Genomic DNA, 14,046 nt, shown 5'->3' with positions numbered 1-14,046 from the left:
CAGAACATCGTCAGTTAGCTAGGATATGTGTAATGTCATATTCAACGCCTCCCATGGTCGTGATCCACACATCTCTCCTTGCCCCTCGCGTCGGGAAGCTCCTCTGTGCGCTGGTGACGCGCGTACGGAACAACGGCGCGCATCTGAACTTCATCACACAACGGGAGGAGTCCACAAACACAAAGCCAGCTGCTCTGCGCACTTCAAACACATCCAGGCTTTCATCGGCCCCTCTAAAAACTTCAAAACGCCAGGGTCTTGATCTGAAATAAATAAGTGAATCCACCGAAAGATATTCGCAAATAGGCTAAATATTCGTTCGGAATATCTGATAATTATATAACCTTGGTAATAACTCAGAGAAATATAGATTATTTAAAAAAAATTGGGGGGCGGGGGGGTCATGCATAAATCTTCCATTAAACAATGAAAGGTACAGAACTAGTGTAGTTGCAGACAAAATGGAGCATCGCAAGCTGCTCAGTCTAGAGCCTTCAGCCGCTAGATGGCAACCCCAACATCTGCTCGTTTGGGTGTGAGATTTATTTAGGAATGAGCATTGATTTATATAAAAGCAGTTAGTGCTTTGCGTCTCCCTCAGCTCTCCCCCGTCACCGCTGCAGCTGGGTCAGCAGAAAAGAGACACACACCACGCGGAGAGCAGATTTCATTTATTCCTCCAAGGAAGATCTTTGAGGAAACGAATCAAATGAGATGTCGCAGTTACCTGAATATAGCCTACTGATGGTTAGAACAAACCAAACAATAGCTAAAGTTAATACTGTGTAAGAACTCCACACAAATCACAACAACAAACATTAAGTATAACATGTCATGTTGAGGCATCAGATGATGATGTAGATGAGATTTGTTACATATTGTACATACAGTAAAAAGTGTACCACTAGATTACCATGATTCACAACCAAATAAGCCTAATATAGGAAAATCTTTTATGCAAATGTTGCAACTGGTGAAGCATGATTTATTACATTTTAAAACCCCTTGGTCTAACTGTAAATTGTGTTCTGGAGTGAAATATTTTATTACAGAATTAAACAATATATTCACTGACTTACCAGTTTCTTAGACACATTTGTCCAATTCCAATACAACAGCCCTGCAACACATCGAAAGCTTGTCATGTCAAGCAGACTCTTTGTTAAAGAGGGGGTTCATGCAGCTTGGTTATGGCAGAGTGGTTGCAGTACACAGAAAGTTGTTTCTAGTATTATGACAACAAATGATACAATCAATGTATTGCAAGTTGAATCAACATCTCCATGCAATGTCAACACAAACTCTTTAAGCTTCATAAAAGGTAGGATTTATTCCAGGGCTGTTGAATTCCATTATATTGTTGAGGTGTACCTAATAAACTGGTTACTCAGTGTAGGCTCACAGTCAGAGATGATTATTAATCACAGAAAGCCCAGCAGCCTTTCATAATAATCCATAATCACACATACATACGTGTGTGTGTGTGTGTGTGTGTGTAAAAGATCAGTATAATCATTAACATTACAAGATCCTCATTATTCAAGTGAGTAAAGACATTAAAGCTGAAACATGTGAGATTTAAAGCTGGCTGTGGAGTTTCTTGATGACTTCCCTCCAGCTGTGGACAGGGGGGCTGCCACTGGCCACCAGCCTCCTGAGAAGGCTGCAGGGTTGCAGATATGGTACATCAGGGTGAGCATGGTGGTAGTGCTCCAGCCTCTCCAAGACCTTTGCCAGCCCTACCATGCCGGCGTAGAACATGGGACCTCCACGGTGGCTGGGCCATCCGTAGCCAAACACATAGATGACATCAATGTCTTCGGGTCCTGCAGCTATTCCATCCTCCAGGATGCGGAAGCCCTCGTTGATTAGGGCATAGAGGCAGCGCTCCAGCACCTCCTGGTGGTCAATGCGGCGTGCCACCAGGCCGTTCCGGGCCCGGTACTCCTTAGGAAGGTGTGCAGCCAAGGGTCAGACATGGCAACCCGACTTCCAGGTTTGTCATACTGGTACCATCCCTGGCCAGTTTTTTGGCCAAACCGTCCCTGCTCACAGAGCAGATCCCCCAGGGGGCTGTACCTGCGGCCCTGCCGGATTCTAGCTGATTGACCGCTAGGCTCCGCCAGCCCGTCTCCCTTTCTGACTCGCCAGCCCACGTCGAGCCCAGAAAGGTCAGACATTCTGAACACGCCCATGGCAAAACCAAACTCCTCCAGCACTCCATCTACCAACTCAGGTGTAGCGCCCTCCTCCAGCAGAAAGAAAGCTTGTTCGATGTATGGCTTCAGCATGCGGTTCCCCACAAACCCCGGCAGTTACCAACAGCCACACTGACTTTGCCCATTTTCTTTCCCAGTTGCATGGCAGTGGCAACAGCTTGAGGAGAAGACCGTGGCCCGTAGACCACCTCCAGCAGCTTCATGACATGGGCCGGGGCAAAGAAGTGCATACCGACCATCAGCTCGGGGTTGCGGGTTTGTGAGGCCAGGTGGTCCACGTCTAGTGCAGAAGTGTTTGTGCACAGGAAGGTGCCTGGTTTACAAACGGCAGACAGCTGTTGGAAGACTTTTGTCTTCAGGGCCATGTCCTCAAACACAGCCTCGATGACCAGATCGACGTCTGCTACAGCCTGGATTTTCCGGCTGTAACTGATCCCATCTAACGCAGGAGCCACCCCATGTCTCTTAGCTCCTCGCTCCAACATTCCGGATATTGCCTGCTTTGCCTCCATCAACTGCTGCTCTTGGGTCTCCACGGCAACCACAGACAACCCTGTCTTAGCCAGTGCCACTGTTATGCCTCTCCCCATGGTGCCAAGACCTTAGAGGACACAATGACATGGTGAAATGCCTCAGTATCACAAGTCACGCTAAAATATCACAGATATTCTGACCAAAAAAAATGACAGTATATAAACAAGTATAAGTCACAGAAACTTTTGTGCACTATACACAAGGCTACACTGTCCATAGTTTTAGACTGGCAGCATAAAGTTTTTCCAAAGCTTGCAATTTTAATGCGCAAGCTGCTGAGCTTCACATATCCAGATTGTCATACATCCAACCTTCCTGCAGGGAAGAGACAGTTCATGCATTTACACTGAGCTGAACTGTAAATGGGGGCTTAGCTTCCACAGGCAACATGAATTTGGAGATGCCACACAGATAGCTTGATGAGTCAACGTGCTTGTGCTTATTGAAAGCTCAAACAAATAGAAATTAAAAGCCCAAAGCTCTTACCAATGACAGCGGCTTTATGTATAGGTCTGGGCTTGCTTGTATCCCACTGAGCTCCACTGGGCATGCTCCACCTGCCAACGGCTCTCTGAGCAAAGAAACAGTATTGCAGGGCATGGGCCTGGCCTGAGGTGAAGAGAGTGGCCATCAGTGCTTTCTCCCGCTCCATGCCCAGCGTGTAAGGCAGGGTGGCGGCTGCCCGCACCGCTTGGACACACGCAACTGGTGCTATAGCTCCGCGGGAACTCTGACGCACCTTCTGCATCACCCCCTCAAACAGAGCATCCAGATCAGACAAGCGTGGACACGGATAAGTGCTTATACGGCGGGCATCCAGGGACCGACCTGAAATAGAAACATGGAAGAAAAGTGACTCCAGAGAAATGACTTTTTACTTGCAGTTCTTTCACTGTTGCTGTTAGTTAAAAGTTTCGAGTAAATCAATGATTTATTCTGGAATGGCATTACTGTACGGCAGCATAATTTTATTTTGTAAACTGAGCAGTGCTTCCTAGTTTCCATTAATGCTTTTTTCCTACTTTGTCAGCCAGCACTCTAGTCTGGGTATAATTGGCCACTCAATCACTAGATACCCCAGTAGCTTCTAAGAGTAGAGTGATTTGACAGACCATTTCCAAGATAATTGGAGGGACTCTGCCAGTGCACTATTACAGTTCACCTTGAAAAACACAGATCTGAAACGAAATGAAAATCAACTATTTGTTGGGGGGGGGGGGGGGGTTGGTGATTCCCAGGCTTGTTAAACTACATCAGAAGATTTAATATTAGAACCTCAGCAGTTTACAACACAACTGTTTGCAGTGAAATAATCCTGGGAACAATGAGAGTGAAGAAAGAGGCCACTCTGCTACAACCTTATTAGAAGCATCTTAATTCCCATTCCTGTCTCCTCTGACATGATTACATGAGACAGTAGTCAGAATCCTTTACAGCTCCACTGAATTACACTCAGCCGTGGGTCTGGGCCAGAAACTGGGTCACCATGGCAAAGCTTAAAGGGACAGCAACCAAATCTGATCGGTTATCTTTACTTAGTCCAACAACTAACAATTTTATTGAATACATTTGAGTCAGTATCAATACATGACGGAAAAGAACGAATGGTGATGGTCATTTCAGGTTATATAAATGTACATGTTCACACCGAAATGCCAAGGAGATTCTGTGTGGCAGTGCAATGTCATTCCAATGTACTTTAGGAGGGCATTATTATAGCAGTTAATCTGTAAAATGGTTGAGCTGTGTCAATGGATTTGTTGTGCAGTGAGTGGAAAGCCTGGTCGTCCTGACAGATGTAGCGGGCAGATGTTGAAACTACTGGGGTAAAAAAAGTTAATCTCGTCACCAGCAGAGACTTGACTCGTGATCGTGACATGTGTGGAGAGTGTGTGTGTGTGTGCCCACACATGCATCAGTGCACAAGTGCACAAACTGCTTTTTGCTTAAATATGTGACCCATGTGCCAGCTTTACTGCTGTGTAGTGTTTTATGGTCGCATCTATGGATGTGTCAGACTAAATCTATCCTGTGCTGGTACCATCTCAGTGTCAAATAAATTCACACTTGGTTTGTAAATTTAGACACATTTCCTGTCCCCATTTAACACCCCTGCTAATCAACTCAAGACTGGAGTATCCGTCAGAATCGCCACAGATTTCAGTCCCATTTCCTCAAATCTCCCATCTTGTATGCTGTTGGCTTCTCTGTCTGACTCGCTCTAAGCCTCAGCTTTACTAACAACACTCACTTTCTCACCCACTCAAAGTCATCTTGGCAGTGTTGTGTGGGAAAAAGGCATTTGTAAAAAAGCATAAGACTGCAATCATCTTTTGATTGTGAAATGTTGTTCTACACGCAATGCTGTAGACTTACTGTTGACATTTTGCACAGTTCTAGTGAGTTTGTTTGTTAAAGCGCAATATTAGTCAAACTAAACGCCAAGTGAACTGGCAACAAACATTTGAAGGTGACATCTCTGAAAGATGTAACAGTGTAGTCACAAAAACATATTTTCATGTTGATATCATGCATAAGAATCAAAGGCTGTACAACCAGGGCTTTGCTTCTACAAGGCTGAACAAATAAACTTTCCCCTCATGTACTCTGATAATGTTTACTCAAACAAAACACACAGCAGAGTGGTTGGTTATTGGTTGTGTATTAATTTACAATACCAGAGGGGTTAAAAAGTTTGCCTAAAAGTAACAATTTGCCGATTTTAGAAATAAGCTTATTCACACTCTTGCTGAGAGTTAGAGGAGAGGTTTGATACCACTCTCATATCTGTATGTTAAACACGAAGCTAAAGCCAGAGGATGGTTAGCGTAGCTTAGTATAAGACTGGCAGCAGGGGAGAAACAGCTAGCCTGGCTCTGTGCGCCCAGCCAAGAAATAGTCAAGCATGTAACAAAACTACAACTTGTTGTTTTTCCACTGGTTTTTGTACAGATTAAACGTGTTAGTGAGCTTTAGAGGTGCTGCTGAAAATCATCCTCTGCACAAGTTATAAGCAGCACTGCACAAATTTAAGCATTGCAGAAAAATTCACAATAAATCAATCTTAAATGTTTAATTTTTAATTCAAGCTGAACCTTCTAGTGTCTGTCAGTATTGTAACAATGTAGCAAATCTGAATGGGATATCCTTTACTCAGACCGAGTCCTCCTAAACTGCAGGGACGTGGCACACTTTAGCAATCCATTCAGTGGGTAAATGAGTCGGATTCACGTGCAGAGGGAAAGTCCTCATCCCCCTACATGAGTGGCAAGGGTCCATTATTAATATTCTAGGAAAGTTTGTCCCTTTTCGACCTTCTGAATAATACAGCAAAAGCAGTGAAGACATCAGAGCACATCTGACAGAGCCATGAAACATTTATGGCTTCTGTGGTGGAGAATCTGCCTGCCGTGTTTTCTGCTTCCTTTGACTTCCACAACCTACATGTCGGCACTTCTTGATGTCAGGCCCAAAATAACTGCTGGGAGGGATTTCTCGTCCCTCCGCTGACTTAACTTTTATACCAGTGAAGAGTGTGTGGATTTCATACCAGTGGGTACCTTGTGCTGGGTTTTGTGTCTCACCTACAACACTCAAGGCAAACTTCACAGCTGCATCCACAGTGTTGTGATCAGTAACCTGATCCACTATTCCAAGTTGCAGTGCCTCAGCAGCAGTCACATGGCGGCCTGTGGGAGACATGAAGGGCGTCAAAGGTCTAATTGGGTGACATGTGACATTTCAAATTAGCAGATGAGGAATAACAAGCTGTCCAGGTGGCTTAGTGGTTAAGACAAACCCCTGTTAGATTCTGACATTTATCAAATAAAGACAAAATGCCACAAATACAAACAGCAAATTGTAGTTTGTCTAAATTTATTTATTATATGAACAGAGCAGTGAACCACACAAATGGCTTCTCTGGCAGTGAGCATGGTAAAACTAAACATATGCTGACCTCTTCTGGTCATCAGAGGAAACTCAAATGGGTAACAGCAGCTGCACTCTGGTGTATAAGGTGTATGTATAATCAACAGATCTGCCAAGTCAATCTTAATAATTCATTTTCATAACTATAATATGCAGGGACATCTGCATGTTGCGTTCCTTTTATACCACCACTAATATACAAACAGAACCCAGTAAGAAAAAAGGTGCCTTCATTTTTATTCATACTTCCCTGTTCCTAGTAGGATCTGAACTTCTATTGTCTGTAATAGTCAGGAAAGTTTAACCCATCTTTGCTACCTGTGGTGATGAGGTCTAAGGCAGCTGGGATGCCGATGAGCCTTGGCAGACGTTGGGTTCCCCCGCAGCTGGCAGCAGACCTAGAGTCACCTCTGGAAGCCCCAGTCTGGCCTGAAAGACACAAAGGCATAAAGTTTGATGAATGGAAGGTGATAAACTGTGTGAGCTGTGAGACAGCTTTCTCTGGCCAGAAAATACATTAGATGAATTATTACATGCCTAGAGGGGTAAAAAAAAATCTTTACATGAATTAAAAATGTGCAGTGGTCAAACCATCCATCCATCCATCATCAACCGCTTATCCTGAGTACAGGGTCACGGGGCAGTGGTCAAACACGTTTTTAAAAAATTAACCATACAAAATTGAACGGGTCCTATTTCTAAAAACTCTGCAAACATAGTAATTCAATGAACAGTCACTCTGTAACATGTAAGACACCACTGTCAGTTAGACACTGTCGCAGGTTGACACTGACAGAGTGACAGAGAGAGATCTGAAGAATGAACTAACTTTAGAATGGGCGATTCGATAATGACAGCCAAGTGCCAACTCAAGGCCTCCGCCTAAAGCGCTTCCCTCTATGGCTGCCACCACCGGCTTATTTGCAGCCTCGATGGCGTGGATCATCGGTACCAGTGGAGGCCCGGACATGTTTGTCCCAAACTCCTTGATGTCTGCCCTGTTATAAAAAATGAAATTGATGATGCTGTCAGGGGTTCAAACTGTAATATGAGGTGCATCTGGTTAAGCAAAAATGTGTGTTTTGTGGATGTTATATTGAGGGATTCCCATATACACCACAAGGCTCATAAATATTTTTCAATAATTCATGTTTATTAAATAACACATAGTTGCACTTGTTATTTAATAAACTTGAACTGTTCTATAACTATAACAATATTTATACCAGCCTCTTTGGTTGCGATGATTTGTCATAATGTGACTCCTGCTCTCATCAGCATTCGTGAAGGTATTTTTGTGAATGCTGTGCATGCAGCATTTCTACGTGTTTCTGCTCCTTATTTATTTATTTATTATTAATGATGTCTGATACTTTTTACATGCATTTTATTATTTACTGTTTCTATACTGTGTTGTCCAGTTTCTTTCTCCTGTCTGGTGTGTCGTTTTCCTTGTGTCTTGCTGCATCTGAGATACCAAACAGAATTTCATTGTATCGATTACAATGACAACAAACTTCCTTATGTCCTTATGTTTTAGATGAAATCTGGTTCCAATTTATATAAAACAAGGGTAGAAATATCCTCTCTCTTTGTTTACTCCCATGGTTGCTTCCAGGCTGAAGTGTATTCCGCAAACCACCACAATACGACACAAATTATAATATTTAAATTCATGGAAACTGCTTTTCCTTCACAATGTGTTGCTTTGGACCAGTTGTAGTCAACAAGAAACATTTTTAGTAGTTTAACTAGGGAAACTTACATATATAACAATTCAAAGTAGTGCAGTGACAGACTTTTAAAATATGTGCTTCAAATGTACTAGATAATGACATTCAAGTTAGATTAAATTGTTTGACTGATAATTAACTGGAATATTATTAATTTGAATTTTATAGCTGTAAGTTGTGCCTTTTCAAAAATCTTATCTCTGTCAAATAAGGATGGTTTACAATTGAAAGTGACAATAACAACAACTGATTTGGGGTTGTGTTGCCATTGTGAAGTTACAGGAAATAGAAAAAACATACCTCCGCAGAATACTCCATTCTGGCCACAGATGACCACAGACTTAACCTTTGGGACACTGAGTGCTCTCTCCACCGTATCAACGATGCCCTGCCTCACTGCTGCACTGTATTAAAAAAAAGACACATGTTCTTACATGATACTGGATTTACACTATCGCTGAAGTCAACTTTTTTGTTACACTTTAAATTGTTATCAGCCAGGCTTTAGGGACAGTACAGAACTTTCTGCTCTACATTCTTTACAAATTTAAGGATAAAATTTAGATATAAACAAACAGTCATGAAAAGGGGCACAGTGGAATCTATTAAATTCGGCATATGTGCATTATTTAGAATTTCACATCAATTATATATGGAATATGTTTCTGTAAAATGGGGCAGTGGTGGCCTAAAAAGAAAAGTGGGGAGGATCAATCTTTGCAAAATCGCCCCTCCCTATATAGCACAACTGAGGTGCCCTTAAGCAAGGCTTTTAACCCTTAACTGCCTTAGAAGAGCTCACTGACCCACAGATCGGGTTTGTTTGTATGTGCAATACCATAGTAATATACTAAGTAAAAGTCCTGAACTCAAAATTGTACAGAAGTATAATCTGGAAAATTTAAAGTATCAAAAGCAAATTCATATATTCTGGATTCATTACACATAAAGTGAAATATTTCAAGCCATTTTGTTTTAATCTTCATGATCTAAGCTTTCAGCCCATGGAAAATCTATTGTCTCAAAATATTGAAGAATAAAGAAATTATAATACAGAAATGTCGCCCTGAGAAAAGCTGTAATAAGCTAACTCAAAACATCTGCAAAGGTTTCCTGAGCCTTTAATCTCTCAGTCTGGTTCTGTGAAGTGCAAATGGACTTTTCTACGATATTCAAATGTTTTTTATGAATCTGTAAAGTCCTTGTACTTAGTTACATTTCACCACTGATATAGATAACAAAGCGCACACACATATGCACACTTTGGACGGCTCTGAGTCTATAAAAGGCCCCCAACATATATGTTTGCAGTAAATTCTCTTCCCACACGATATAAAAATGTTTAACACCACACCAAAGACACTCCGCAGCCTTGTTTTTGACTTCAGCTCACCTGAGTGCGTTAACAGGCGGATTTTGGAGAGTAATCAAGCCAACAGCCCCCGAAACAAGAGTATATTGAGCCATCGAGCCCGTCGATCAAACACTGCAAGTTATCGCACTTCTTTTAGGTTGTGCAGACTGAACTTTGAAACTTCGCTGCTGCTGGCAGGAATACATCACCTTTATTACAATTTTACTCCATGAAGCCAAACGGTCTTTTTTCGTCTTCTCGGTTTCTGCTGTCTTCTGGCAACCGCTGGGAGCACTACCCCACCATCTGGCGTGGAGGCTAACAAAAAGTGTAGATTTGAGTTTTATAGTAATAAGTTATCTGTCTCTCAGTGAAGGTGTAGTTACAACTCTTACTAATGTAAGATGGAAAGCATGGGATTCACATTGACTTTTAAAATGTTGATTAGTAGCACAGACTGAGCAATACGGATGCACATCTCTCAGTAAATAATAAACATCACTTATTCAGTCAAGTCAGTATAAATTAGGGCTGGAAAATAATACAATATTTTCCAGCCCTAATTTTCCAGCCCTAACCCAGATAGCAAGACTACATTGAATAAATATTGATAAAAAAAAATGTTGAATCAGTATCAGTAATACAGATGAAAAACGACCATGTATGAGCGTGACATTGGAATGACATTGATTTATAGTTGTCCCGATTATACTTGATTAAGCATTGATTTGTAGTTGAATGTGTAACAACAACAACGTTGAAAAATCATCTATTTATAGTTGACCGGAAATGACATGATATTGAAAAGCCATTGATTTATAGTGATGGGGAAACATGATTGAAAAGTCACTGATTTATAGTTGACCGGGAAACATGATTGAAAAGTCATTGAATAATAGTTGACCGGGAAACATGATTGAGAAATCATGGAATTATAGTTGACCGGGAAACATGATTGAAAAGTCATCTATTTATAGTTGACTGGGAAATAGGATTGAACAATCATTGAATTATAAATACCATTGAAGTCATGTTGATTTTTAGTTAGGCTTTGATTTCAACTTTGTTTCAGTATTTTCCAACATCAGTCTGATGTTGATTCAATTAGCGTTGAGAGCAGAATGCTGATTCAACATAGTTTCAATTATGTTTGCTATCTGGGAATACTTATCGCAACATAGTCTTCCTCAATAACAATATAACCAATGTTCAATAAATATTTAATAAATGCTTGAATCATGAATGAATTAGCACTTACTTTTTCTATTAAGATATTTATTTTGGTGAGGAAAAAGGGACTATATTTCACTTAATTTTACTTGTGCACATTTGTTGAAAACAGTTTTTATCATAATAGTTCTGAATGTTCTGCCTCAAATTAGTGAAGTGATCAACTGTTTGGCATCAAGTGTTTGTTCTGACCAGAAAGAAAAGTTTAAATCCAAATCAACCATCTGGTTTCTTCAACTTTTAATAAGTATCAAAAATCAGCCTTTAAACTAGATAAAAGTAATGATTTGACATTTATCCTGATCATTTTCGATATCGAATTATATGAATTTTTTTTTATTGTGATAACAATTTTGTCCATATTGGTATAAGGGACCTGTAAGCCCTGGTATAAATAGTATTATTAGCTTTAAAAATGCTAAAGGAAACTGGGGGAGCCAGTTTGAATGGGCCTGAGGGAGCTGATAATAATATATAGCAAGGATTGATATATTATTTACAGGGGCTATGCTTAAATTTGTCAGTAAGGTAGCTGGATCATAAGCAAGTAATAGCACAGTTAGTCCAAATCCACTACCAGCACAGTCCCAGTCCAGACATTTCATACACTTCAATCAAAAATAAATCAAAAATGGGGGGTGAGGGGGCCTGCGCCCCAGAGGAGCTATGTCTAGCAAAGCCCCTACTACAGACTATGTGCTGGGTAATGCCAGTCAAGAAATCAGGTTTCTTTAGATATATATAGTAAGAAATTATATTGAAGAGGTACTCAGATCTTAAAAGAAGTACAATACTTGAGTAAATATGTTACTTGTAACTAAGTAGGCATAGTCCGCCACTTTAGATTTACTGAAAGTAGTTAAATTTAAGAAAGTAACTTGTGTTGCTTGTTTTTCTTTTACATGTATGTCTTATAGGTAGGCCTATTGGTTTATTCCCGTAAACACCCTATTTTCTTGCTGGGCAGTTAGCATAATTAGCATAATTCGCAGATATGGACAAAATTTCAGCAACTGCTTGGCCAATTTGGACAATATTGGAGTGGTTTTGGAGGTTATTGAAGACGCTGAATTCATTCCTGACATTTTCTAAATGGCAGGTTCAACCAGAAGTGGCCAACTAGAGGGAGCTCCGCCTGGAGGGTGGCATTATGAGTTTTCCCATCTTAAATAGTAAAAAAAAAAAAAAAAAAAAACGGAAATCAATATGAGGCGGTCAGCAATGATAATGTGGTAGGCTGCCACAAATAAATTAATTTATGGGTAACACTGTGCTGGATATCACTCACCATATTAGCCAGTAAACATAAACCCAGTAAGACACAAACAGAACAGAAGTTGACTTCCGGCCGGCGCATCACCTTGGCAACGCTTCCGATGAAAGTGTCTATATGAAATGGAACAAACTGTAGATGCTCCTGTCTCTTTAAGCCCCCCCCCCCGGCTCCATCTAGTTCTGTGTGTCATGGAGCCATTGGTAGAAAAAACAGTTCATAACAGGAGGAAATCTGAAGTTTTTTCTTACAGGGATTTCTTTTAAATACTTTAACCTCATTGCTTGAAGCTTTGGCCATGTTTAACATGCATCTACGGTGCAAATTAAAAACTCACGTCTGGTTCGTTCTGTCTTCCTTGTACTTTGGTGTTTTTGAACTGAACAGTTACGGCAATCATGCGAATGAATAAAATACTTAATAAAATATCTGCTGCTTATCCTACGTATGTGCCAACCCATAGACACACACAAACACACACACACACACACACACACACACACACACACACACACACACACACACAACATAATAGAATAAACAATTGTATTTGCAGCGATTTCCCTATTAAGTGTGGAAACAATATAAAAATATCTAAATAAAAATGAGTCTTTGTATAACAAGTATAACATGTTTATGATTTTGTTCTTTATTCTCACTGTCGTCCCGCACATTGGTAGAAATTGCTGCAAGATCCAGGGTGGGGATCTTCTATCCCCTGCAGCTTACCTCTTCCAATGAACCATGTGTTTATGAGGAAAAACAGAACAAAATCATACTCTTGATCTGCTCTCATACAGTGTTTAGATTTGTTTTTGTTTCAGTCTTTTTTGTTAGCAACAAGTGACTTGCTCAGCACAGTAGGCTGTGCCCTATGCATGTGTTATTTTTTTTAAAAAAAGACACTGATGTGTTCCTTAGGTAAAATCAAAGAAAGAAACCAATAAAGTCTGTTTTCATAAATTGCTATAGGTAACAAGTTAGTGTTGAGCTAATATTTTTAGTGTTAAAGTCATTGCAGGTTTCATCAAATACATTAACGTCAGGGACACAACATAAGAAATCTGTAAAGTATATCCATGGCCAAAATCGTAATTTAAGAGTTTATACGTTTTTAATTGATTTCAATTCATTCTAGGTGCATTTGACTTCATGCGGCACTGCGCAGCACTGACTTAAGGCCCATTTACGTGCGTACCTATGGCGTAGGCTACGCACGTAGCCATGCATTTATACTTGTACGTAGGTCTGTCCGTCATTCTGTGATTACACCCCTAAACCCTAGTTGTGTTGCGTTTTTTCAGATTTTGAGAAAGGAGAGGCTCAGTCCAATGAAAATTAACAAAAAGATTTAATTACAAAAATTAGTGAATAAAGAGATGGCATTACAGAACAAACAAATAACACTGCAGTGGACTGAAAAGTTGGTCCTCCGTTCAGATTTACAGCTTTCAGTCAAGTCCGAACAGACTGAGCTAAAGCCGCCTCCAGCAGTGGACTGAAAAGCTGCTTCTCCTCCCAGATCCACAGCTTACAGTCCTGATTCTCACAAAATAAATTGTTAATATCCTCCAGGTATGTGGGCGGGTCCATTTTCCTCCAAATGGCTTAGGTCCATAGCCATTGGTCGTCACCCAATTGGGAAGGGTGTACCTTACTGTTCTACCTTTTGGTCGAACAAAAGAACACTGATCCCAGACGTGAAACCCCGCTTCAATCTACAGGAATAAACAGTCTTTTGCTCTAAACTAATCATAGAGAACAACTGGGCTT

The 14,046-nt window shown here is 40.7% G+C and overlaps 1 pseudogene; it reads right to left on the bottom strand.

Annotated features, from left to right (window-relative positions):
• Positions 1-654: 654 nt before the first annotated feature.
• On the bottom strand, positions 655-7,676 carry LOC119900133 (annotated as a pseudogene).
• Between the last annotated feature and the right edge of the window lie 6,370 nt (positions 7,677-14,046).

The sequence above is a fragment of the Micropterus salmoides genome, unplaced genomic scaffold (assembly GCF_014851395.1).
Source record: "Micropterus salmoides isolate LMB-PRFRI ecotype aquatic unplaced genomic scaffold, ASM1485139v1 Ms_hic_scaffold_1264, whole genome shotgun sequence".
Classification (NCBI taxonomy): Eukaryota; Metazoa; Chordata; class Actinopteri; order Centrarchiformes; family Centrarchidae; genus Micropterus; species Micropterus salmoides.
This window is presented reverse-complemented; position numbering and strand designations above follow the sequence as displayed.